This window comes from Passer domesticus, chromosome 7 (genome assembly GCF_036417665.1).
Source record: "Passer domesticus isolate bPasDom1 chromosome 7, bPasDom1.hap1, whole genome shotgun sequence".
Classification (NCBI taxonomy): Eukaryota; Metazoa; Chordata; class Aves; order Passeriformes; family Passeridae; genus Passer; species Passer domesticus.
The window spans coordinates 46,625,371-46,649,662 of NC_087480.1; the positions used below are offsets into that span (position 1 = coordinate 46,625,371).

The following is a 24,292-nucleotide window of genomic DNA, read 5'->3' on the forward strand; positions in this document are numbered from 1 at the left end:
GAAATGTTCAGGAATGATGCCTATAGTGGCTATATTTCCATGGTGAAGCTTTTTGCATAGAGCTAATGAAGTGCTTGGGGTCCTAGGGAATTAAAGGTGCTATATAAATGTAAGAAATTATCATTAAAAAGTTTTTCCCTCCAGGCATTTGGGATTTTGCTGTGTGGTACAAGGAGGCATTTGCAGTCTTCTTTCATTCAAAATGCTTCAGTTTAAACATTTTCCAACTCTCCCTCTGCAGCTTCAGCTACAAAAACGTTTATATGAAGAAACAGTTTCTAAATTGGTTCCAGTTAATCATACTTTGCTGCTAACTTGAAAGAACCTGCCTTGGTTTAAGCTTTTTATAGCCATGTTGAAGATCAGGAGGAAGTAGGAGCATCATTCTCTCAAGAGATTTTCAAATGCTGTTTTAACCATTCTTAGGCCTTGTCTGCATTGGTGGAGAAACAATACAGGCCACAGCCAGCATTCCTGCAAACAGAAAGCCAGCTGTGCAGTGACTGCCTTGATGTTCAGGGATCCCATTGTGTGCTTCTTTACTGGCCAGACACGTTCTTTCACTGACATTAGAATGCTTCACTGGTCCTAAAGGTTCTATGTCGTGCAGAAATGCAGTCCCAATTTTGTGTCATTTTGTGTCTATTTCTCAAATCTTCTTAACCCATCAGGCAACCTTTAAGATCATCTACCACTTCTCACGTATTACAAATGGCAACAGAAGTGGAATTAGAAATCAAAAAAAGACTTCTGACACCACTGGACATAATCTTTTACCACACTGCCATTTTAATGAAATATTGCATTTATGTTCTTTATTCATTCACACCAAATGTGGATTTTTTGATCCACAGATTATGTGAATCATAAGCATTTTCAAGAATCCACTAGTGCTAATGGAATTGGGCCTCTTAGTTCAAGTGCTGAGAGATTAAAAAATTGCTAGATATCTTTAAACTATTAAAAAATTGTGGGATTTGGCAGCATTAGAACTGAAGTTCAGGTTTTGTTAGGCTAAGCATTTTACTTGTTCACAAATAGATGTGAACTGTAATAAAACATTGCATTTTCTACAAGTTAATACTTTTGGTGATTTCCTTCAGTTATTGCAGAATTGAAGCAAGAATTGCTGTTCCTTAAATCTTACCTTCTATGGGACAAAATATATTTAAATACATGTGATGACCTTAAAATGATTGCATGCAATAAAATATAATCTTTTCAACAAGAAGCATAAAGGTAATATTAATATTTGCTTTTTCACATATTTATTGTTTGCATTTTGGTTAGTGAGGAGCACATGTGATGTAAGAATCTTAGAAGGAATCTGTGGATTGCACAAGATGGTAATGTTTCTTTTGTTTAAGAGCAGTGGAAAAACTGTCCTTACAAGCTCCGAAATAATTAGAACTCGATTTTATAAATGTATATTTTCAGAAAACAAGCTTAATTCTCAGAAGAATAATATTAGCACTCATTAGGGGACTGAATGCTTTGGGGTACTGTTAATGAAATTCATAGCCTTTTGCCTGTGGGCTATCAGTTTGAATTCAGTCTAACTCAGTGGAGATTGAAAATTGGCCTATTTAATGGCCTTTTAGTCATCTCTAATGAGTTGAGTTTGGTGGGTCTCAGTCCAGCAACATAAACCACTCACACTGCCTTCTCCTAACTGGCAAGCTCCAGAGAAACCCCTGAATTTAATGGATTTTGGGGAAAATTAGCCTCTGGTACCAGGGAGAAAAAAGCAAAGAAAAGCAAAAGCTGAGATAGACGATGGTTACATGAGCACTAGCACACACATTATCTTTAAATGTGGAATTTATAGTGATGTATGAAGTTTATAAATTAGCAAATTAGCTGAGCATGTGACATATGTTACCACACAACTATACTGATTGTAACGTGACAAAGACTCCCAAAGGGGATATCTACACCTGTGCATAAGATCATGACAACACATTAAATGTTGAAATGCCTCTGGGATTCACTTTTGTCAGAACAGATATCTAGGTACCTGGATAGTAACTGCAGCTACAGAAAATTATGCTGAAAACAATTATAACCTAGTGTGCCTCCATTACTTCACAGCAGTCAAATTCTTCTATATTTTCCTTATAGATATTTAACTTAATATTAAAACCATACTAATACCATTTCCAGGATCCTGTAGAGAATATATGCCAGTTTTACTTATCTGTATCTCAACAGAACTGTTCCTAATGTCTAACTGAAATTTCTCAGTACAATTTAAAGCTGTTACATTTAGCTTTGCCTGCAGTGGACTCAGTGAACAATGGATTTTTCTCCCCATGGTCTTTTATTCTCTAGCCTTAAAAATCCTACACATTCCTATTTTCAGTTAGGGTCACATCTTTTAAAATGGTGACTTTTTTTCCCCTCCCTTCCTTGTACTGTCTTCCACTGGAAGTTTTTGAAAGAAATTTTTCTTGAAATGCAGAGGCCAAATCTGAACACACAGATGAGGCTTCACCAGTATTAAAGATGAGGAGTTCTTCCTATGTCCTAGATATGACAGTTCTGTTTACGCATCTCTCTGTATTGCAGCTTTTTTCACAACGGTGTGACATTGTTGATGCATGTTCAGTTTCTGATTTACTCTGATCCCCAGCCCCTTTTCTGTAAACCTGGTGTTTATTCATCTGTTCCCAGTCTTGCGATTGTGCAATTGTTATTTTCCTGCTTAAATGTTGAAGTTGGCACGTGTATTTATTCAGTTGCATCATATTTCTGCAAGTTTTTCAGGAAAGTTTTGAATTCTTTTCTTGTGCTGTAACATGCTTCCAGCTCTGCCAGTTTGGCATTGTTGGCAAATCCAATGCCTGTAAACTGTATTCTGTCACATACATAATTAGACTCGGGACCACAGTCATGACATTCCCACCTCCAGGGAACTCTATTTGCTGTCCTGCTATTTGTCACAATGAAATGTTGCTGATGTAATTTTGCACCACTGCAGTAATTTCATTATGTTACGTCTTTTGCTTGCTCAATTAAGACTTCTCTGAGATGGTGTCAAAAACCTGACTTGAGTTATGACTGACCAAGCACTACTCATGTCCAAGGCCTGTTATTCTGTCACAGCTTGGGATGAGTTTGGCTCGATGTGATTTTTTTGACAAATCTATGTTGGCTGTAACTTATCCCTTCATTAGCAATCATGTACTAAAGATGTGTAATTATTTGCTTCAGTACTTTTCTGGGAATAGAGGCTGCAATGATTGACAGTGCTTGGCTCTACCTAGTCCCCCTTTTGAATTACATGTGCACTGTTTTTCCTCTTCCTCGCTCCTGACATCTGTCGTGTCCCTGAGCACTCTGACCACTGCTCACACCTCTAACGTTGCCTTTATCAGCTTCTCACTCGAGTGTGAAATCCCCCGGGCCCAGCAAGTCTGAAGGGCAAAAATTAACTCATCTAAGCAGTCTCTACGCACTTAGCACTCTCCGCTGACTCCGGGAGAATTCCCTCTGTGCGCCGGGCTTCTCTTCAGCAGCATTAGCCTGAGGAGAGAGCGGTACCGAGCGTGTCTTTTTGTCACCTGCCGGCTTCCCGCCCCCGGGCACTGCCCGCTGCCATAAGGCTCCCCGCGCCCCGGCACCGCCCGCAGCAGCCGAGCCTGAACCTGAACCTCAGCCTGAGCCTGAACCTGAACCTCAGCCTGAGCGTGAGACTGAACCTCAGCCTGAGTCTGAGACTGAACCTCAGCCCGAGCCTCACCCTCAGCCTGCCTCTGCTCCCCCGCTGCCTCGGGAGCGCCCCGGCGCACATCCCGCCGCACCTGACCCGCTTCCCCAGGCTTGTGGGAAGGGCAGCCCGCAGGCGCCCGGCGCCTTTGGGGAGCCGCCCGGTGAGGGTCCATCCCCCCGAGCCCGGGTCCGTCCCGCCCCCGGGGCCGGGCGAGGCGCGCGCCTGCCGCGGCGGGGAGGGGGCGCGCGCTCCCTGCGGGGGCGTTGGGGGGGAGGGGGGGCAATGCCGTGCGCGTGCGCCCTTCGGCCACCGCGGGGCGCGTGCGCGCGTGTGTGCGTGTGCGTGCAGCCGCGCGCGGAGCGGCGGCGCGGTCGGGAGGCTTTGCGCGATGACGTCACGACGGCGCGCGCAGGACGTAACCCCGGCGTGACGCACAGCCCGGCGAGCCCGTGAGTTTCCCGTTACGATTTAGTTTTTTGTATCGCGCCCCCGCCGCCCCCGGCCGGCCGCGGAGCGAAGGGGGAGAGCGGGCGGCGCAGGGCCCCGCGGGCCGGGAGGCGCGGGCCGGGGCCGAGCGGAGCCCGGCCGATCCGATCCGGGCCGGGCCGGCCGCCCGCCCTAGCGGCGGGTGGCGGAGCGGGCGGCTCTGCCCCATCCTGCCGCATCGGGAACATGGCGGCCGCCTCCGACCTGCTGCGGCACCGCGGCTCGGCCGCAGCCGCCCGCGCCGCGGTAAGTGGCCGGGGCGGCGGCGGCGTGGCGCAGGCCGAGCGGCCGCGGCCGGCGCTGCCCTCCCCGGCCCTTCCTTCTCCTGCCCGCCCTGTCGCCTCTCCCCGTCCCTTCAAGCGCCCCTCGCACCCTCCCCGGGCCGACGAGCGGCGTTCCCGGTGCCCCGGCCGGGCGGGACACAAAGGGCTGTGTCGAGGAGGGTTTTGTTCGGTCACATGAAGCGGCGCAGCCAGTGAGCGCGGAGCGGGGAGGGGGAGCGGGGCCGCCGCCATTGCCAGGCGCGGAGGAGCTGGGCAGCCCGGGGCCGCCGCTCGGGGCCCGGGCCGGGCCGGGGCAGCGGCAGCCAGGTAATGAATGCCCCGCGGGCGGGACCGTGCCGAAGCTCGAGGGCGGCCGGGGGCGCCCTGCGGGCCCGCAGGCGCCCGTGCCCTGCCGCCGCCCGGCCCGGCGGGTCCCGCGGGGCCGCCCGTGCTCCGCCGCGCCTCTCCCTGCGCGGGTCCCGCCCGCGCTGCCCCCGGGCTGGCGGGCAGCCCGGGAAGGGTTCGCTGCCGGCCTGGGACAGGGGCAGCGTGCGCTCCTCGCCCTCCCCTTCGCTCCCTTCTCGGCGTGCAGCGGGCAGGCTCAAACGCCCGGTGTCGGTACCGAGGGCTGGCCAGTCCCCGGGCCGCCGCGGCGCTGGCGTGCCCTCCGGGAGCGGTGGTTCACGGCAGCGAGGGAAAGTTACCGGATCAGGTACCGAAGTCGTGTGTTCGGGCTCCCAACGGCTTCAGGATCTCGTGATTACTCTGACAAAGTTTGTGTTGCCAGCTTGCAGTGATGAGCATCATCTTGACAAATGGAACGTGTGTGAAATGTAGAAAGTTGTTTTTTCTTCTCATGGTTTGTGTGTAACCTTCAGCCTGTTGGCAGTGCCTCTGTCGTGGCAGTGTGGTCTGTAACACTGACAAATCAATTTGTAATAGAACACAGGTATGATCCATCAAAACAGGTTTCCATCAGTGTTGTACAGCTCCAGCCCTTTAAGCAAAACCTCATTTGCAGTGATATTCTGATTTCTGCCTCCCTTTTCAGTGCATAATTTAATTATAAGAATGTGTCACGGAAGTTTGCTTTCAAATGCACATGAAGAAAGAACGTGCACCAGATTTTAGAGTGAGAAGTCATTTTGTGTTGTATAGAGTAGTGAATTAACACATTCATTAAGTGACGGGTTTTCATAGAAGTTTCAACATAATTTTTGATTCAAATCATAAAACAAATTTTAAAGAGAAGATTCTTCACAGTGGAGGGCAAAATGCTTCAGAGTTTTGGTAACTTAATGTGAGTCTTCTGTGTAGAATTCTTTACTACCCGACTTGTGCAAGGTTGGTGATTTGAGGACAGAATAAATGGACTGATTAGACAATGCTGGATAAATCTGGGGAAACTTTTAGTGGGTCACTTAGGTGCAGAGAAAATGCAGCAGTTTTCTTATTGGAGAGGAGTTTAAGCAGGGTGCATCAAAGAGCAGTGCAGTGTGACAATCCTGTTACACTGACTTAGAGTCAGAGCTGATGTTGCAAACCTATATAATGTAACTGCAGAGGAATATGGTGCAGAGTTATACAAGAAATACAGTGAGAATTGAAATTAACAATCTTCAGAATATCTTCTTAGGATAGTTTCTTCTGGTGTCTAATATTCATTCCTACAGATTTCATTTTTACTAAAAAGACGTCCCCAAGGAAAAGGAATTTTGTAGAGGAAAACACCCAGAATGTCACCAAAGAGACTTGACTTGTCGTTTTATACATTTTTGTCTTTTGTTCAGTCTGCAGGTTTGTTTTTTTTTTAATTAAAAAAAATTCCTGGTCAAATATCACTGTAAAAGAACCACCCCAAAACCAACCAAACAACTAAGAGTGTACTACACTGACTTTTTTTTTTTAAGTTTGGTGAAGTCCGGTGTCTGATTTACGCTTAGTAGCACTAGGAAGGATGTGCCTAGGAAAGTATGAAAGTTCTTAACGCAAAAAGGGAGTTGAACTCTCAACAGGTGACCTGGCTAATAGGAGAAGGCACTGACCACTTGGAACATCTTTGTGAAGTTATTTAATACAGAAAAGCTTGACTGAAAGAGGAGCATCAGTAGCTGAATGAACAGGATGTTAAACAAGAATGACAGTGCCTTTAACTGAATTTCATATGGACACTGAAGTCAAGGGTTGTTGGTGGAGTTTCTTGAGCAATAGTTTGTGTTTAAGCTTGCAAGCATTAGCACAGCCTATTAGTGGGTATACTTTTTTATTTCAAGCCTTTTCCAGTCATGGAGAAAATTTAACTGAAAAATGAATAAAATTCTCAGTAGTAATAAAGCACACACAAGTTCACACACAGTTATTAGTTTCAAATCCTTTCAGGTTTTTAAAAGCTCTGAGAACTTAACTTTTCTGTATTTTCTCCAGTTTTATGTCACTTGCTCTGCAGCTTCACCTGAAGTTGGTTTGAATTAAAGGTTTTTGAACAGATGCTGATTCCTTGATCTCATATTTTTACGTTTTCCAGCACCTTTTTATCTTTAGCAAGGTTCAAGTGATGTGGCTATCAGAGGGCTGGCTGTCTTAAGATGCTTGTTTTATGCTCTTTATTCTTTTAGTACTAAATGCATTGCTGCAGTGTTAGTTACTACAAGCCACATTCAATTAGTTTCCTTTGTGCTCTGGATTGCAGAACATTTTCTGTTATGTATCCAGAGATTGGAAAAATTACAATAAAATTAAACAATGTTGCACTCATTTAAATTGATTTTGAGACTGAATAAACTTGGCGTAACCTCCAAGACCGGATTTGTTCAGATGAAAATAATGTCCACCCTACTTCAGAGTGTAAAGGAATCCCTGGTGAAATAAACTAAAACCAGTTTGTCTTCTCTGAAAATATATTCATTGATATTCTTGAGCACTCTGCCTATAAGCCAAATCTATAATCTGATTTTTATTAATTAACATTTTTTCCTTGCTGCATTTTTTTACCAATGTAGATGTAAATTTCATATTGGTACTGCATAAAGAGCTTAAGTGACCTGTGGAAATTGTGATTTTTGCTCATTCTGGCTGATAAAGGTCCTGTCAGAATGAGTTAAAGGATTTCATAAGTTTGTAGTATCATGAAAATATATCCTTTTTATGCCTAATTAACAAAAAAATCTCAAAAAACTCAGAAAACTCACATAAACGTTGATGCCTGTATACATTGTGTCCCTTAGATCAATTAATAGGAACTTTTTATGCAAACAGTGATAGTAGCCCACATTATTCACAGAATTGTAGAAAAGCTCTTTGATGGCAAGGATGTGAAATGGCCATGCAAAACCAGATGCCAATACTGTGCACCCCTATAGTGCAGTAATCCTATGGAATGTAATTTGGTGCTCAAATCACAGTACACCATCAAGAAACACCATGTAATGAGTTTGCATAAACTTCTAATATGTGTTGTTTTCAAAATCTGAAAAAGCATGATAGGCTCTGTCTTACCTGCAATTCAGTGTGTGTAGTGAATATTTCAACTTGGTACAAAGTCTACCCAGAATTTATAGGATTTACCCATAGTGGTAGAGGAGAAGAAGGATGAGCTTTTTAAAATTTCATAATCAAATATATTGTAAAATAATTTCATATGAAATAATTCCTTTTAAATCCAGTTGTGCTGCCTTCCTGTCACTGTACAACTTTACACAGCAGCTGTTAGGTTGACAGAATGTTGCAGCCATGCCCTTACATTGCCAGTGAGGTTAAATGGGGGAAGACAGTGGCTTAACAGTGTGTATGTGTGTTCTGGCTACACTAAATGTTAACTGACATAACAGTTCTGGGCAAACTTGGGATTACAGAGAACTCTCACTCCAGCAGAAGTAATTGTAATGCTCTTGGTATGGGAACTGATGGTTCCTACTAAATCCAGATACTGGAAATGGAATTCTCTGGTTGATGTTTATTGATTGATATGGAGTGCTTTGTCTTACAAATAATTAACTAGTTTAAGGATGAGGGGCTATTTAGTAATTCAGTATTTCTTGAAACTCAATCCAGTTTATGTGAAGTTCATGCTGGAATCAGAATAAAGGTCAGATGGCTGGGTTTAGGAATATTTCAGGCCCCTCATTAGTGTGTTGTAACTTTTCAGTATGCTGAATGCTACAAGTTAGATACTTATCATACTTAATTGGATTTTTTTTCTTCATAAAGGGACAGTATTTTGGGAGTATTTGAATGACTGGTTTTTGCTTGCCTTAAATGGCTACTTGATAATGTTCATTTTTTACAAAGCAGTAGAACAGGAGAGAAGTTGCATTTTGGGAAACAGGATGGGAGGAATTACAGGTGCCTTATTGATTGGTCCAGTTGTAGCTGAAGTTATGAATTGAGATCATTGTACCTTCCCTGTTTTCTGGACCAACTGTTAGCACCCATTTGTAAAAATACTTTTCACAGCCAAGTATCTCTTGTGTAATTTACCTTTATTTACAGGCTTTTACCTGATGCATCCATTTTTAGTTTGAGTGAAAGACAAGGAGTTCCTTAGCAAATGTAATCATTGAAATGTAGTAATGAGTCCCTTCTGCCTGCCTTTGCCCAGAATAATATTTTGGTACAGTGATGGCATTGACTTGTGCTTTATCCCATCTACTTTGCCAGTGTGGCTCTTTGGCAGGGACGGGTGAGTTTTCCAGAAAAGGCATACAGCAGGAGGTCAGGTGACTGCCTGCCTTGGGAAAGCTGATCCTTGTGTCTGCTTGCAGAGTGTGGCAGCTCTGAGGCGCTCCTTGCTGCTGCTGGTGGGAAGTGGCTGCTGCCGCCTGCTGCAGTCCGTGGGGTCAGGGGTAGTGGTTGTGGTTTAGGGTGTTCATTGCTTTGGTTGGGGTGTTCCGGCTGATAGGGGTTTTTTCTATTTTAGCTTCAGTTTTTATTTTCTGGAGTGGTTATCCTCTGTATATTTCTGCTGTGAGTGTGAGCATATAAAACAGTTTTGTGACTGTTGAGTTCCAGGAACTGTCTCTGATATTAACTTAGTTTTCTGAATTTATCCTTTTCAGTCAGAAGAGTTTGGAAATACATAGAATTTGTATCCTAAAATTAGGCTCCCAACAACCAAAACACTGGTTGTAGGTTGTTGTTGTATTTGTTACTGTGTTTATACTTACATGGGTTATTGTATTTAGGCATAAGAATATTGTGTATTCTTATGAATACACATATTCATATATGTGAAGGCTAGGAGCCTTCACCAAAGACCCCAGATTGTGTGTTCTCCCTGTGATAATTGGTAGGGAGGGCAGAGGAGGGGAGTGTTTTTTTCCAGCAGTTGTATTTTTATTGTTGCTACCCAGTTGGCTTGGTATTAGAAACAATATTATCAGCAGAGGACGGGCTCTGCCTGCAAAGTTCCAATATAAATAACTTTTTTTCGTCACACAGAAGTGCTGGGTTTTTTGTTTTAATACCATAGCTGTGAGTGTATCTTGTGTGAGAAAGTCTTGATTGTGTGTGCTATCACAGGGAGTGGGAAGTGGCAGTTCTGCAGCTGGTTTCTCACAGTTCTCTCCCACACTGAAGTGAGTACTCTGCCCTCCTTTGCTTCCTTTTTCATAACATACTTCTTGACATATTGAAATCACCTGATCTTTTGTGTTCTTGGGCAAAACTTTGGAACTGAGAATCTGTGGCATGTAATGAAAATCACTGCACTGTGAATTGTAGTGAATATTAGTATTCTGAAATTACTTTTAAAACAATTTCTCATCTTGTAGAAAGTTGAGAACAAAATGGCAGTTAGTTTTGTTAACAACTCCCTAATCAGGTAGTTATTAACAAAAAATATATTATGTTGTGACAGTTTTTTTGCTGGGGTAAAAAGGGGAAGATAAGTTGGGGACATATGTGATGGTGAATTAACCTAGATAAGCTGCACTGAAAAAATTTGAAGGGTTTGGAGCAATTACAGGATGGGAGGGAGTAGAACTTGAATGTCTGGAATGCAAGTTGAGCTGAAATGCTGCAGAAACAGAGGTGGAAAGGTTGCTTGTGTTGTTGCATAAACCAAAGGTAGTACGTACTGTCCATGGTCTTTCTAGATCTTTGCTTTGGGGAAGCTATTGAACATTTGTATTATTTAACTTGTTTTCTTACAGAAGTGGTTTAAGATAGTGATTGTCTTTTTCTGTGTCCTTGTAAAGCCGTGACTGTGTTGGACAGTAGTGATTCAGGTGATGAAAAGTAGTTGACTTGTTGGTGAGCTGCTTCAGCATGGATTCTTAGAGACCTTTCCTTTTGCTAGTGTTTAGCAATAAGTGCATCACTAGTGGTCCGTGCCATGTTCCCCTAAATGCCAGGCCCTTGTTCCCAGACTTTGGAGGTGATGAGACTTGCTGAGGGGGTTCAGTGTGATTCTCACTGCTGTACCTGTGGCTGAGAGAAATTGTTTCTTTCCTGGCATGTGTAAGATTTGGAGAGGAAGAATAACTTGTCCTGAAAAAAACTGTTCTCCTGGTATCTCTAGCACAGTGGTAAGAGTGCTATTGCTTTTCAGTGTTGCACCAGCAGTAATGAGCACTAAAAGGTATAATGTATTTTTGCACAAAGGAGAGTGCAAAAAATAGAAATGATGCTTGGGAGAAGCCATTCAGGTTCCTATATAACTGAAATATCACAGTATTTCTAAAAATACCATACAGGTACTGTGATAATTCATTTTTAGAAATGTCTTTTAGACACTAAAGACAACTTTGGAATTTGCCTTCCATTTTTTTATGCTACCAGAGCTGAGCAGAGATGATGACTTGTCTAGTGAGGAGTTATGTCAAGAATAAATAAGCAGTTGTGTTTCTTTGTCTATATATCTTTACAGATATTTATTAATATTTGTATATAGACAAACAAAAGTTGGAATATTGTGTTTTGCAACATCATACGAAGTTCTAAATGAGGGCAATATTTAGGATAATGTACTGATATTCAGTAAAACTGAAGGCATCCAGGTTCTGTAGTCTTTTCAGAAGCTCAGCTGTGTCCATTAGGAAATTGGAGAGATTAGTTGATAGTTTTGCATAAGAAGTACTGCAGTATCACAGCAGGACCTTCCTCCATGTCATTTGGAGCATTAATGATGAGTTAGGTTTTGGTTTTTTGGTTTTTTTTCTGGTGGAGGCACTTAGAGAAGAGTAGATTTGTTTGACTTCTGCAAGGTGATTGCTTTGGTCTTTAGGATACTGGGTGCTCTTTTAAATAAAGTTCTGTTTAATATATTTCTAGTAACTTGGCTTTAGGTCCATCTAGTAAGCTGCTCCGGAAGCGTGCTAATGTGTACTGTTTTCAAAGGATGTAAATATAAAGGAGAACAAAATGGCAGTTAGTGATTAATTAGTGATCACCTATGTTGTGGCTTCCATGATGTTCTTAGATCCAAGTTTTCTTCCAACTTAGTGATACTAATACTAGGAGCTAGGGTGCTTTTGTCCAAAGAAATATCTCTGTGATTTCACTTTTGTTATGACAGATACTTTTACCTTAGCTTTCCTTCCATTTTTTAAAGTAATTTTCCAGAATGCCGTTTTCAGCAGGAAGGAGTGTTCTGGTTTTTACCTGCTTGAGGCTGTTCATTTTCTTCACGTTTTCTGTCACTGAAGATTCATTAGCATTTCTTCCTGTCCTTAAAGGAGATTTTAGCATTCAGAAATAAAAACCAAACCTGTATGATGTTAAATTGGCAGCTATTTGAAAGAATGCAAAACTGTTAAAGTTACCAGTACTTTTCCACAGGACAATCCTATTGTGTAAAAAACCCACCTCACTTCTCAGCCCTGCCCCCGTCAAAAAAAACCCCAGAAAACAAAAAAAAACCTCCACTCCAAAACCCTCCTGGCTTTTCTAGACCAAAGTACAAATCTGAGTGCTTTGTGGCTGCCTATACCTCATAAAAATCAAAGGTACAAATATCACTGTTTTCCTCTAAATATCATAAATTCCAAAGAGTTTTCTTGTTCAAGGAAGAGCTTTGGTTAGGAAATTCTGAAGGCTTATTTTGGAGAAGTTGACCTGTTCTGCGCTGTAACTTCCTTTGTTTTCTGTTCTATTTGTTCTCAGAATTTCTTTAGTTTTGTGAATCTGAGGATAAAGACAGGTTATTTCTTAAATTTTTAACTATCCCTTATTTATGTACTTTTATCAGAGTTCTGCAGTGTCATTCATGGTTCTCGTTTTCTCTGAAGACTGAGCTGTTGGAAGTTAAGTAGGTATTGAGTAAGTTCTGAACTTTTTTATCAGAATTGTTTAATTTAGTGTGCTTCCATATGCTGTCTTGGAACTTCAGGAAAAGTTACTCTTTCTGCTTTTATCCATTTAAACCAGATTTCATATTCGTACATATTCTCTAAACGATTAAGTATTGGTTATACTTTTTTCAGTGTTTCAGTGACAAACAGGAGATCTTGAAATCTAACTTGTATGCTTACGAAATTCCCAGTAATGAGGAAACATGGTAGCTCTGGGGCCAGCCAGTGGGCAAATAGTCAGCTGTGTTTAGGGACCCAAAAGAAGGCACAGGACCTCTGTTGATGTACCACACTAGGCTTTTGGGACATATTAGTCATTGTGAATTTATGAAGCCTTTGAACAGGGTATTCAGAGGTTTTTTATTTTAATTGTGAATGTCCAAGACAATAACAAAGTTTCCTTTATCTGTGGTGCTGACTTTGGTTTCTTTTAAGAAGCTTTGTTATTATTGCAAATAACATAAGCTGTTTACTTGCTAGAAGAAAATATTTCTGTCTTGGGGTTATGTCCTTTTTAGGGTGGGAAACATATAGGTTTCTTCTTCAGTTTAAAAACCATATCTATATTCTGAAACAGAGTAATGATGTGAACAACTTGTGCCATTTATACTCTTGGATTTTATGCAGTCTTAGCCCATGCAGATCCAGTTCTTTGGTGCTATCCTAGTAATCCACTGTAAAGCATATGAAATAGACTTAGAGTATCTGTCTTGTCTCTTCTGTTTCTTGAGCTACTTTTGAAAGTTTGGTTGGGAAATCTGCTCTGGTTAGGAAAACTGACAGTTCAAGGACAGCCAATGGGCTGGATATGCACAGGTGAGGATAACTGGTGTGGTATGCTGGAAATACCAAGTTTTTCCATTTCCCTTTGTGTATTTGGAAGAACTAATTAAAATAGCAAAAGAATAAAAGATTTTAAGCTTTGCCCTGAAACAAAAGGAAGTGAATAAGTCCATAAGCAGCATTTAAAGGGTTCAGTGCTGAAAAGAAAAAGATTAATTAAACCCTGATCTTGAAGTGAAGCCTGCATAGAACTGCTGCATCTTCTTGCAGTCTTGCATGGAGACTCCATGAATGTTTAGTAAACAGTTTAGAAAGTAGACCTCAAGGTAGTGCATAACTTGAGTAGAGTCCTTGAGGTAGATCTTGAAAACACCTGCTTCATAGCAAAATGCTTTTCATGGAATAATTTTGTAGCAAAGGCAGTAACTTTAGTAAAGTCTGTGAAATTTCACTATAGGAGACACTCCTGAATGATGACGATATGAGTAGTAAAGCTTGTGGACCCTGTCCAGTTGAACACAGGGACCATGAATGGGAGCTTACTAACGAGACGTGGATGCTGTGTCAGACCTGAGCTGTGGTTGTGGTGCTGGTGGTGTGTGACTGGCTCGATTGAGTGTTCATGACAGTAACTGGTGGTCACAAACTACATTTCAGAGAGGGATGTGGAAGCATTTGCTTGCCAGGTCTGGTAGTATAACCTCAGTTGTAAGATGTGTGGTGTTCCTATTCAGAAAACATTAATGCAGCTATCTGGCATGAAGATGTAAAATAAAACACAACTGGTTTAATTATGTTGCATTGCTACAGCTTATCTAAGGTAGGAACTAGTTTTGACCTATTTATGTAGGCCATGGACAGTGCTGAAAACTTACAGTGTCACCAAACCAAAAGTGAGCACTGAGCTGCTCAGCGAGGAATGGATTTTTTACGTTTTCAATGGCTATTAAGGTGATAGTGTTGACAGCATATTATCACTTTCCTTCTTCCCCAAAACCATTCCTCTGTTACCAAAAAGCAAGCTCCAGCCAAATGAAGTCCTTACGTTACTAGCTAAGTATATGTGGTTCCCCAAAGTGCTCTTTCCTAGATTGTAAAGTTTATATATCAACCCACTTAGGAAGCAATTCTGTAGCTTCACTTCAAATCTGATAAGCAGTGGCTGAATCCTATTGTATGAAATATACATGTATTTTATTTGGAAAAATATTTTGCTAGAAGAATGGCAGTGCTGGAATTTATATTTTTAGGTGATTGGTTTGGAATTTGTATTTTTGGGGATTGTTTTATATGGTTATTTTCTTCATCTTGGAACATTCATTGTAGTCACAGCTTAGTCCTCTGATAAGGAAGAAGGCTGTTTGAGAGTTAGCACTGCTGTTTACAAGGGGTGATACACCAGAGTGTATCTACTCTGTCCTCTGCTGGATGGTACTGTCATAGGAATATCAGAATAAAATCTCTGCTGCACCAATTCAGAATTCACCATAGGTCTTCTTTAATTTTAAGTGTAAGCCCTTAATGAGATATTTCTTAGCACTTAATGAGTGAAGCGTTGGAAATACTTATGAAAAGTGTGCATGAAATCTCTAGGAAATTATTGTTAGATTTTACTTTTTCATGGGCACAGAAAATAGACTTCCTCTGAGGCTAGGAACAGGAGATTCCCTTTCCTGCTATGGTCAGGAAATGTCAGAAGTGCTGTCTAGACAGACAACACAGGCATTAGAGCTCGTGATCCCAGCATAGCTACCCTTTCAACTGGAACAAACTTGTGAGGAACTGAATTTGGGCTTAGGATCCTGTTTTGTAGGGGGTACTTATGTGCTAATACCAGTTCACTGTTTCCTGCCATTGCTGTTACAGATGTTTATGTAATTCACTTTCTGTTCTCTGCTGCTTTTTTTCAAGCTGTCATGATTGCAAGAAGGGGATATATATTTTCTTTTTTTTTTTTTTAAGGAAAGAAGAAAATAATAATTTATCACTAATTTTGAGCTGTAAGATTTTAGGCTCAACGTTTTTTTGAAATCTGCATTGCAGTCTTAATTCAAGACAGTGTTTCAAGTTTTGTCATTTTTAAAACTTCAGAAACACGGAGAAGACTTGGAAATGAATGCCTTACAGTGCAGAAAATTCAGAAATACTCATAATAAGTCTGTTGAGAAATTGTTTTTGGCTCCGGCGCTGGCTTTGGTGCGGTCAGCTGTGAGCTGCGAGGCTGGGTGGCTGCGCTGAGCGAGGCGCTGCCCGCGGCCCGGGGCCCCTGCGCTGGGCCGTGTGTCCTCAGCCTGCAGGTGGAAATCGTGAACTGCAGCGCCGCCCTCCCTTCAAGGAGCCTTTGGTAGCAAACTGCTCAGTCTCCTGAATGTGGGGGTTGGGTCCTTTGGGGTTTTGTAAAAAGGGAACTGTCAGGCTGGTGTGTTTCCATTAGTGTAAACTGAAATTGGTGGAGCGCAGCGCTAGGGAATGCTGCTGGGGGAGCACACGGGACTGGAGCCGCTGCGGAGGGAGGCGGCTCAGGAGTGCAGCCGGGGCAGACCGCAGAGCAGTTACTGCTCTGGGTTTCTACAGAGGTTGCAGGAGGGACTGCTGGCTTTAAACAGTGTTAAAGCTGCAAAGAAAATGGCTACCAGAAATTATTGTTGCTACAGTAAGAACATGGCGTGATTATTAACGTGCTGCTTTAACTACTGTTAGAAATGTTGTGTGAGATACTGCCTTGAAGTAAAGATGTCATTAAAGGGAACAGATATTTTAATCCATTTAGATATAATGGATGTCATCAGGCATTCTTGTTTTAGAATGACAGTGCTTAGTGGAGAAACTAATTTCTAGTAAATATCTTTTAAAACCTCATTACTGCCTTTTCTACACTAAAAAATTGCTTAATGGTTTTAAATTTCAATAATAAACATAATGTCCTTATGAAACACTTGCAGGGGAAAAAAGCAGTAAAAAGATACTATTTCACAAAATATGTATATGGTAACACAATTCTGGCTTTCTAAAATTAACCCCTGAGTGGTTTTTCTGCATGGAGCAAAGCTTTTTTTTTTTAAAGTTTTAAATAAATATGCCCAACCTAAATTCTGTTTGAAGATCTATAAATAAGGTTCAAGATACATAAATAAGGGTCAGGTTATAGAGTGGAATCTACTAAGGAAACTGTATTGTACTTTGATAAGGATGTGTGTGCATTGTGTCGTAAACTTCTTGCAGGTTTTAGATTAATAGGTTGCAGTTACATTGAGGAATTTCAGAGTTATTTTATGCATTACATCAGGGAGGGTAGGTCAAGTTCAGTGAATGTGTGAACAATAATTTGTCTCTATCAGGATTCCACAGGTGGCAGATTGAGGACAGGTATGGTCTGACAGTAAACTGTCTCATCTTCTTCAAAGTCCCATATGTGAGATGTGTTTTATACCTAGAGAAGATCCCATTTTTCTGTACTTTTTTCATCTTTTGGGGTTTTGGTTCTCTCTTGGACTTCTTTGACTGAAAAGGCACAGGATTCATTCAGTAAGAGGTGTGGCTGATAAACTGTTTCAAGTCATGTGTGCCAAATATGCATAAAATATAACTTGGAAGTTGTAGAAAAATTCGTAGTATGTGAAGACAGATATTTGAACTGTAGAATGGTGTTGCTTAGTGGTACACTGAAGGGGATGCACTAATTTGATGGTCACAATCTTCGCTTAAACTTATGCTTAATTTTAATAAAAACTCCATGTTTTTATTAAAGTTCTGGAGAAAGGAGAGGACAAGACTATGAATGTGTAACATCACTGTACAGTTCAGTATTTTAAAAACAAACCTTGAAATATAAGAGGTGGCCTCAGATGTTTCTAAAAGCTTGCTTTTTTTGTTTAAGACACAAAATTCATGTTTTTTGCTTAAGGCTGTTGGGTCCTTAGAAAGCACTTCAGAGATCAGACTTTCCTGGTTTGCATTTTCAATTACTTTTCAGCTGAGAAATGGGAGGTGCAAACTTAGGCTGAAATTTTTTAAGGAGCCATAATCCAATTTCTTACGAGGTTGGGAAGATTTAGTGTAAATATTTTCTGGAATCCTGTTTTGCAATGCTTATAGTCCTAGGGTATGTCACTGCATTTTGAGGTGCTCTGTGTAAAGCTTACATGATGATGTATGGTGAAGTAATATATATATATATTACTGGGCACAGAGTGAGTGTGTAACTGGAAGGGTGGAGGCAGTTCCTGTACAGGTAATGTACTGATGGGATTTTGCTGCCAGCATAATGAACAGAAGCCTGTTCAGAGTCCAGGATGATGCCAAGGATGTGTACAGTGCCATTAGCAGTTTGGAGTGGAATGGAGAGATTATGTCATTCTGGACTTTAAGCTTTCCCTGTTTAAGAAAAGCTGTTATATTTAAAGTACCTAAGTGCAGTAAATGAAAAACCAGTTCATGTTGTCAAAAATGAATAGGCTGAAGGGTAACTGAAAATGTATGGATGTTTATTATGCAAGTGGTAGATTGATCTGTAGTTTAAACAGGCAGAGAAATTATGAAGACAGTGAATTATTTCCCTGTAGCTTATTGCTTATGGTAAATCTCATTGTGAAGAATGCCATTCAATTTAGCAGGAAAACTTGTGCCCATCTTAGCTGAGGGGAGGAACTGCATTGATAAGTAACCTTTAGAAACATCATGGTAGTATTTTCTCTTAAGCTCTTAAAATTCTAAATGTTTTCAGAACTTCCATCTTCAAACTGATGCTTCAGTTTAGTGCTTTTATGATGCTTTCATTTGTGTGCTCATTGTTACGTATTTGCTTACTGGATAATGTATGCTCAAAGTCAGTAGCTCTCAAACTGTTTGTTTCCCCTTGCTTCTCTGTAGACATCTTTGCATCTTTATTGTGTGTCTGTTGTGTACATCTTTGAATGTTTGCATCTGATCTCTTTACTGATAGAGAGGAAAAGTAGCTTTTTCAGCCAATATGTTTTGGTAGTCCAAACTCCTTCCTACCTAGAATACTTTTTGCTGTGATGACTTTTCAATTTATTTTTCTTTATGGTATGCACATTTTTGAAATAATAATTAAATCTCTCATTTGACCTAATTGATGATATAAACAGAGGTTCCTTTTTTTCCATTCAAGCTACTCTATGAGACTACTTTTTCCCTACTGTGATATTCCTATTAATGTTGCATTCAACTACTTGTAATCTTGTTTGGACTGAAACAGCTTCCCACTCTGAGGTATGATCAGTTGTGTTCATTTCCTATGCTGTCACACGTTTCCTTGAAGTGCTTCACTGTCCCATATGGAGTGTTGTCAAAAAGCAAAACTTTCTATGAGTAGAAAAATAAGAGATTTCAACATTTCCACGTGAAAGCCCTACCACAGCTTTGGGAACTGTGCGTGTGGCTTTTACTGTGATGAACAGACAAAGGAAGAACTGTAAGTTCTTTGAACTGTTTTTCAGATAACTCAAAATGTAGCAGGAGATTCAAAATGCAAGAGGCAGTCTTCTCTCTTGCAGTTTCTTGCTTGCTTTTGTTCACTCACTGCAGATTCTTTGAAGTCAGGAACATCTCCAGTAATGACTTAAATTTTGTCTCTTCATGTTATAAAGTGTTAAACTTTTGCTTAATTTGGCTTCTGAGTAATTCAGACTCTAGTATAGTGCCTGTTCTTAAGTATTGCTCTTCATTAACTATTTCAAGAAGAATGATTATTATTTTTTTTCTTTACAAATTTAATTTTGGTAAATGGGATTGTGGCATATGTAATTCAGTTGGTGAAACTACAGTTGGAATAGCACAGATTCAGAGGTTCTACAAAGTCTTGAAAGGGATTAATTTTGTGGTTTTAGAAAAACCTCATGTTTAAATTCAAATGATTATTTAATCTACACTGGCTGTTAGTTCTAGATATTTGTGGCTACTGAATGTAGATTAAGTTGTTTTTATACTTTTTAAATAGAAATCAAAGACAATCAAAGATCCTTCTGCAAATAGAAAGCAGGAAACTACATTTTGTACAGACAAGGTCATTGCTGACTACTTGTTTGGAAAAGAGCAGTATAGGCTTGTATTTAAAGAGCTTTTCAGCTGTATCAGTTGATGTAGGACTCTCATCAGCTAAGTTTTTGCCTTTTCAGTCGTCTGAAATTGCTTTATCCCTGATACTGCGTGTACAATTTTGGCAGGAACTTCTGGCTTTCTTGTAATAGCCTTTTCTTAATAATCTCTGCTTTCTAGTGGCAGTTTTTTCCTGCGTTGATATTTAGGATTCTTAGATTTTTGTAAGAGTACAGATTTTTTTTCCAGAGCTGCAGCAGATATTAGAATGAAATTTATTCCACACCCCACACCCTGCATTTGAATTTAATACTGGGATGGTCATAGCCTAATAAATGTAGCTGCCACTCTGGACTAACTAATCAAATTTTCTAAGCCATTAAATCAAGTCTACAGTTGCAAGACTTTTTGCTCTGTGTAGTCAAGCTGGTGGAATTGACTGTTTAGCCACAGTTCATATCAACAAAAGTAGTTTTTATAGTATAGTTGTTCTAGTCTTTGTTTCTTCCCCTTTATTTCTTCCCACACAGGCATAATCAGCTATAGAGGCAAAACTGGTTTTGTGTTAAACAGCAACACACAGCAAAACAAAACCCGTGGAATAAACCACCTAAGAAGCTTCCATGTGAATTACATTCCTAGCTGCAGTCATTCCAGGAGAAGGTGGTGGTTAAAGGTGAGGGTGTCTTTTCGCAGATGGATGTGGAAATGTCAGTTACAATGCAGATCAGTTATGAAATAAGGGCTGCATAGTAAACAAGTGGGTCAAAACTCTTGTTATGATTACAACAAACTCTGTCATTGTACACCTTTGCATTCCAATGTTCCTTAAACTTTTTCCTCAGAGAGGGAGGGGATGTGCTGTTAGGAGATGCTTCATTATAGCAAGATTTTCAGTCCATCTATTTTTGGTTAGTATCACTGGGGGTGCATTTGTGATCTCTTTCATCTCTACCATTTCGGTTTTCTTCCACTTCCTGTTCACTGCCCAGATCAGAACAGGAAGCTGCTTATCAGAATCTTGACCATTTTACAGCAGTCCTTTTTCCCTGCTGTGGTCCCCCTTCTCACTCTTAGAATATCGAGGTCTTTGGGTGAATGCTGTGTAACTACATTTCTTACTCAGTTCTGTCACCCTTTTCATGCCCTCTTTTATTACCTGGTATGGGAGAGTGACTTTAATTCCCACTTCCTTTCCTGATAATGAGAATTAAGACAGGCAAATTGAAGCAAAAGCATTTATGATGTTGAAATCTTTGCCTTTTCCTAAGGAGATTTTTGGAGAACTACCTTTCTCGAATCTGCTGGTAAAGAATGTCAGGCGCTCAGTTATTTCAAATGTCATCACCCTTGAAATTAATAGTAGGTGTTAGAGTTTGTAGTGGAGTGAGAGAAATCTTACTTGACAGCAGAAAGACCTTTGAGAGGAGATGTGAATGCTGGCTGAGCACTGTAGCTGGGTGGCTTTAAACAATCTCAATGCTGTCAATGGTTTGGGCTAAGATCTGGTGTCCTGTGGATTGTGTTGTCTTCATGAAGATGTTTGCATGACACTGCAGGTACTGTCTCCCATTGGGTGGAGCTTTGTATATCAGAGGGTTTGAAATTCCAGAAAGGGGGGTTAATTCTGTAGGGCCCTTTGAAGTTGGTGCAGGGCTGCAGTGACCAGCCCTTTTGTCCTTCAGCAGTTTACTTGCTGGTGATCTCTTTGTGAAACTTGTCACCTTCAGCTGGACAATGGCCCATCTTCTCTTTTCCCTTCTCTTTCCCTCTGTGCAAGATGTAGAATAATCCCAGATTTATCCCCAGCATGGTTTGTTTGAGCTCCCTGTGATCCAAAGAATACTGAAATGCAAGACTACTTGCATCTAAGTTTTCTGCAAAGTGCACGTTCAAGTACACGTCCTCTAGATAAATTGGTCACATAAAATGGGCAGTCTTACCCTTCACTAAGTCAGTTGATGGATCCAAAGTAAAGTGTTCCTGTGGAAGGGCTGTTACAGAGAGTGGTGGGTGGTATGACACTGCTGCTGTATCACCCCAGTGATCTGCAGCTGTCTGGGTTCAATCCTTTGGAAGATTCTGTCTGCACTTGAGTCACAAGCCATGAAATCTGTGTGGAGAGCAGTTATTGCTAATGTTTAGTTCATTGCAAAGTTTAGAAGATGTAGGTGTTGAGGCCATTTTGCACGGGGGCAGAGTCATTGTGGTTCTTAATTAAGGAAGTGTTAGATTGGGGTTGTCACTCCCCAGCCAAAGTGCACAAGCTTTCTGAGATGTTTGGTTTAGTGCTCATCATCATGTTTGATCGTGTAAAGCCATGACCATTTGACTTTCTTTCTCATTTTATGGAAGGAGGTTTGGCTCTTTGTAAATGGAGGCTGTTATTTTTGTGGGAATATAACTAATTTTACGTTAACTTACTGTAACATACAGTAGAGCTCCACTGCTGTTTGAAAGTAACACTTCTGCTTCTCTAGGTAAATGAATATTACTTTAAAATCTGACCTAAGAATTATATTTTTTTCCTGTAATAAATCTTACTTGAGAAATGAGTATGTATATTGAGTAGCATTCATGCATAAAGCTACAGTTTAATATGATGCTTGGGACACAATCCTGGGGCTAGGAAAAGGAGCTCAAATGCTTATCTTCTGTTGCTTTATGTTATCCAGTCAGGCTTTTTTGAAAGGTCTGTCTTCCCTTATTTTCTGTCTTTGTAATTTAGGCAAGGGGCTTTGAGACAGTTGCAGCTTGACTGGGGAACTCTGAATCAAAAAGCTGTGTGTGAATAAAATGAGATATGGACGGTGTGTGATGATAGTTATTTCATTCAGAGTCAGTTCTGATGATGCCTAAACATTTAGTCTAGATAAGAAAAACCTACCCTTTTTGTAAAACTCTATGCAGGTAGTTGTGTCTTCATTAGTAGACTCAGTTCTGTAGAGATACCATACCCAAATCCATTCTTGCTTTTGTGCAGCTTCAGTTGCTTTTGGAGTCTCTTCAGAATTTCCAAATAGGAAGTGAAAAATGACCTTGTATAGTTGGTTCTAAAGATACGTGAGCAAAACAAGTTCATCTGACATTGATCAGCTTTCATACAGACAAATAAATTATCATTTTTAAGTGGGCCAGCTAACCTTAGAATCATAAACACAACTTTGCCTTAAAAAAGATGAGAAATTTGAAAGGCCCAGGCTTCAAGTCCTCCAACACTTATCTCAGATATGTTGATAATTTTTGCTAAAAAGATTTTTTTTTTAAGCGTTCATTTGTAACAATTTCCTTTCTCTGCATCATTCCTTGTTCAGGGACCTTGAGATAGCTGACTCTGAAGGCACTAGCAGCAAATGCAGAGCTTTTTTTTCCCATGCAACTTACTTTCTCCCTGTTCTGCCCACTTAATGTAATAGCATGTGTATATTTGATACAACTTCTTGGTAGATTTTTAAAATTAAAATGCCAATAACTGTATTATTTGGAAATTACACGTGTTTGAGAGAAGACCACTGACATGTTGATACTTTTACCCTGAGATCAAAAAGATAGAATACTTTTATGGCTGGGGATTTCTTACCTCCCTGCTTTTCTAGTCTTGTCTCATAGTCTGGGACACAAGGAGAAAACAATGACAGTTGTACAGTAAGTTCTTGTTTTATTTTGCAGGTTTGTGTTAATGTGGAAGTGGATCTTACAGCGTAATGTAAATAAAACAAGCAAAGGTGAGTAGGAGTTTTGTGTTGGTGGGTTTTTTCCCAAAAAATGCCATTTGCATATACTGCTAAACCTGCAGAAAAATGATAAGTGAAAATTTTCTTGGAATTTGTGTCTTGATTACTATAATGTATGTGTATGTACTGTAATGGTGCAGTGTTACTTCTACAAAACCAGAAGAGGAACAAAAGATATTTTCCCCGTTATTTAATATTATGATGATAATAATGTTTTTCTTCCATAAATTATTGTAGTTTAAAAGCTATCATGGTGTTCTGCTAGTTGTTGAGAGACAAAATTATGAGCACTTTAAATAATTTTGTTCTCTACATCTACATCCACCTGGTTTCAAAGTACTGAAAGTGTACTTTGCACTGTAAAAGCAGCATGTTAAACTTGCACTTTATATTAATAAATAACTGCGTGGGAAATTTGACCAACTATCAGAATAGCATTTCAAGTTTTAAACAATGAAATTCTGTTGGAATTTTCTCCCCTCTTCCCGTCTTTAGGAGCCCATTTGCAAGCTATTTGAAAGACAAAGGCTATGGAGATTTACTGCTGGTAGAACTTAAGTGTCCATTTGCAATTGCAAAGTGTCCATCTAGGAAAAATTTCCTGTAACTGGCATTTTCCTCCTTCCCCCCATCCCTTTCGCTGTTATTTTGAGAAAAAGAATTAAGAAGCTTATCTTTTTCTCTTCCATTTACTTGCTACTTCAGGGATAATTTGAACTGTAAAATTTAATCTTGTCTCCATATAATTATCTGAAACATATGACAATGAGCTTTAATCTGTTTTAGCTTGAGTCTTTCAAGAGAATCTTTAGGTAAGGCCCCACAGTTCAGTAAGTTCTCTACTTTGGAGACATGGCATGATGGACTCAACTACAGAGATCTGTGTAACAAACCAAAGCTGTCTCCTCAAGTATCCTGCTTGCTGTTTGACTTATGTGCCATCTCAGAATGTAGCTGCTTGCTATGACT

At 40.5% G+C, this 24,292-nt stretch overlaps 1 protein-coding gene and 1 long non-coding RNA gene across 12 annotated transcripts in view; one reads left to right on the plus strand and one right to left on the minus strand.

Annotated features, from left to right (window-relative positions):
* ZNF644 (zinc finger protein 644) overlaps positions 1-24,292 on the plus strand; it is a 74,705-nt gene that overhangs the window by 21,067 nt on the left and 29,346 nt on the right. For 5 of the 11 annotated variants that reach the window (XM_064428324.1, XM_064428323.1, XM_064428318.1 and 2 more), the window contains exons 1-2: positions 4,067-4,161; positions 23,259-23,314. The gene's annotated coding sequence lies outside the window, so the exon portion shown is untranslated. Of the gene's footprint in view, positions 1-4,066; positions 4,162-4,190; positions 4,445-18,743; positions 18,765-20,119; positions 20,266-23,258; positions 23,315-24,292 lie in introns of those variants that run through there. The other 6 variants (XM_064428326.1, XM_064428328.1, XM_064428322.1 and 3 more) reach the window with 5 other exon arrangements.
* Positions 81-3,878, minus strand: LOC135305094 (uncharacterized). The gene is made up of 2 exons (XR_010366371.1): positions 3,804-3,878; positions 81-3,525 (listed from the first exon to the last, which is right to left on the minus strand). It is a non-coding gene; the product is annotated as an uncharacterized LOC135305094 (long non-coding RNA).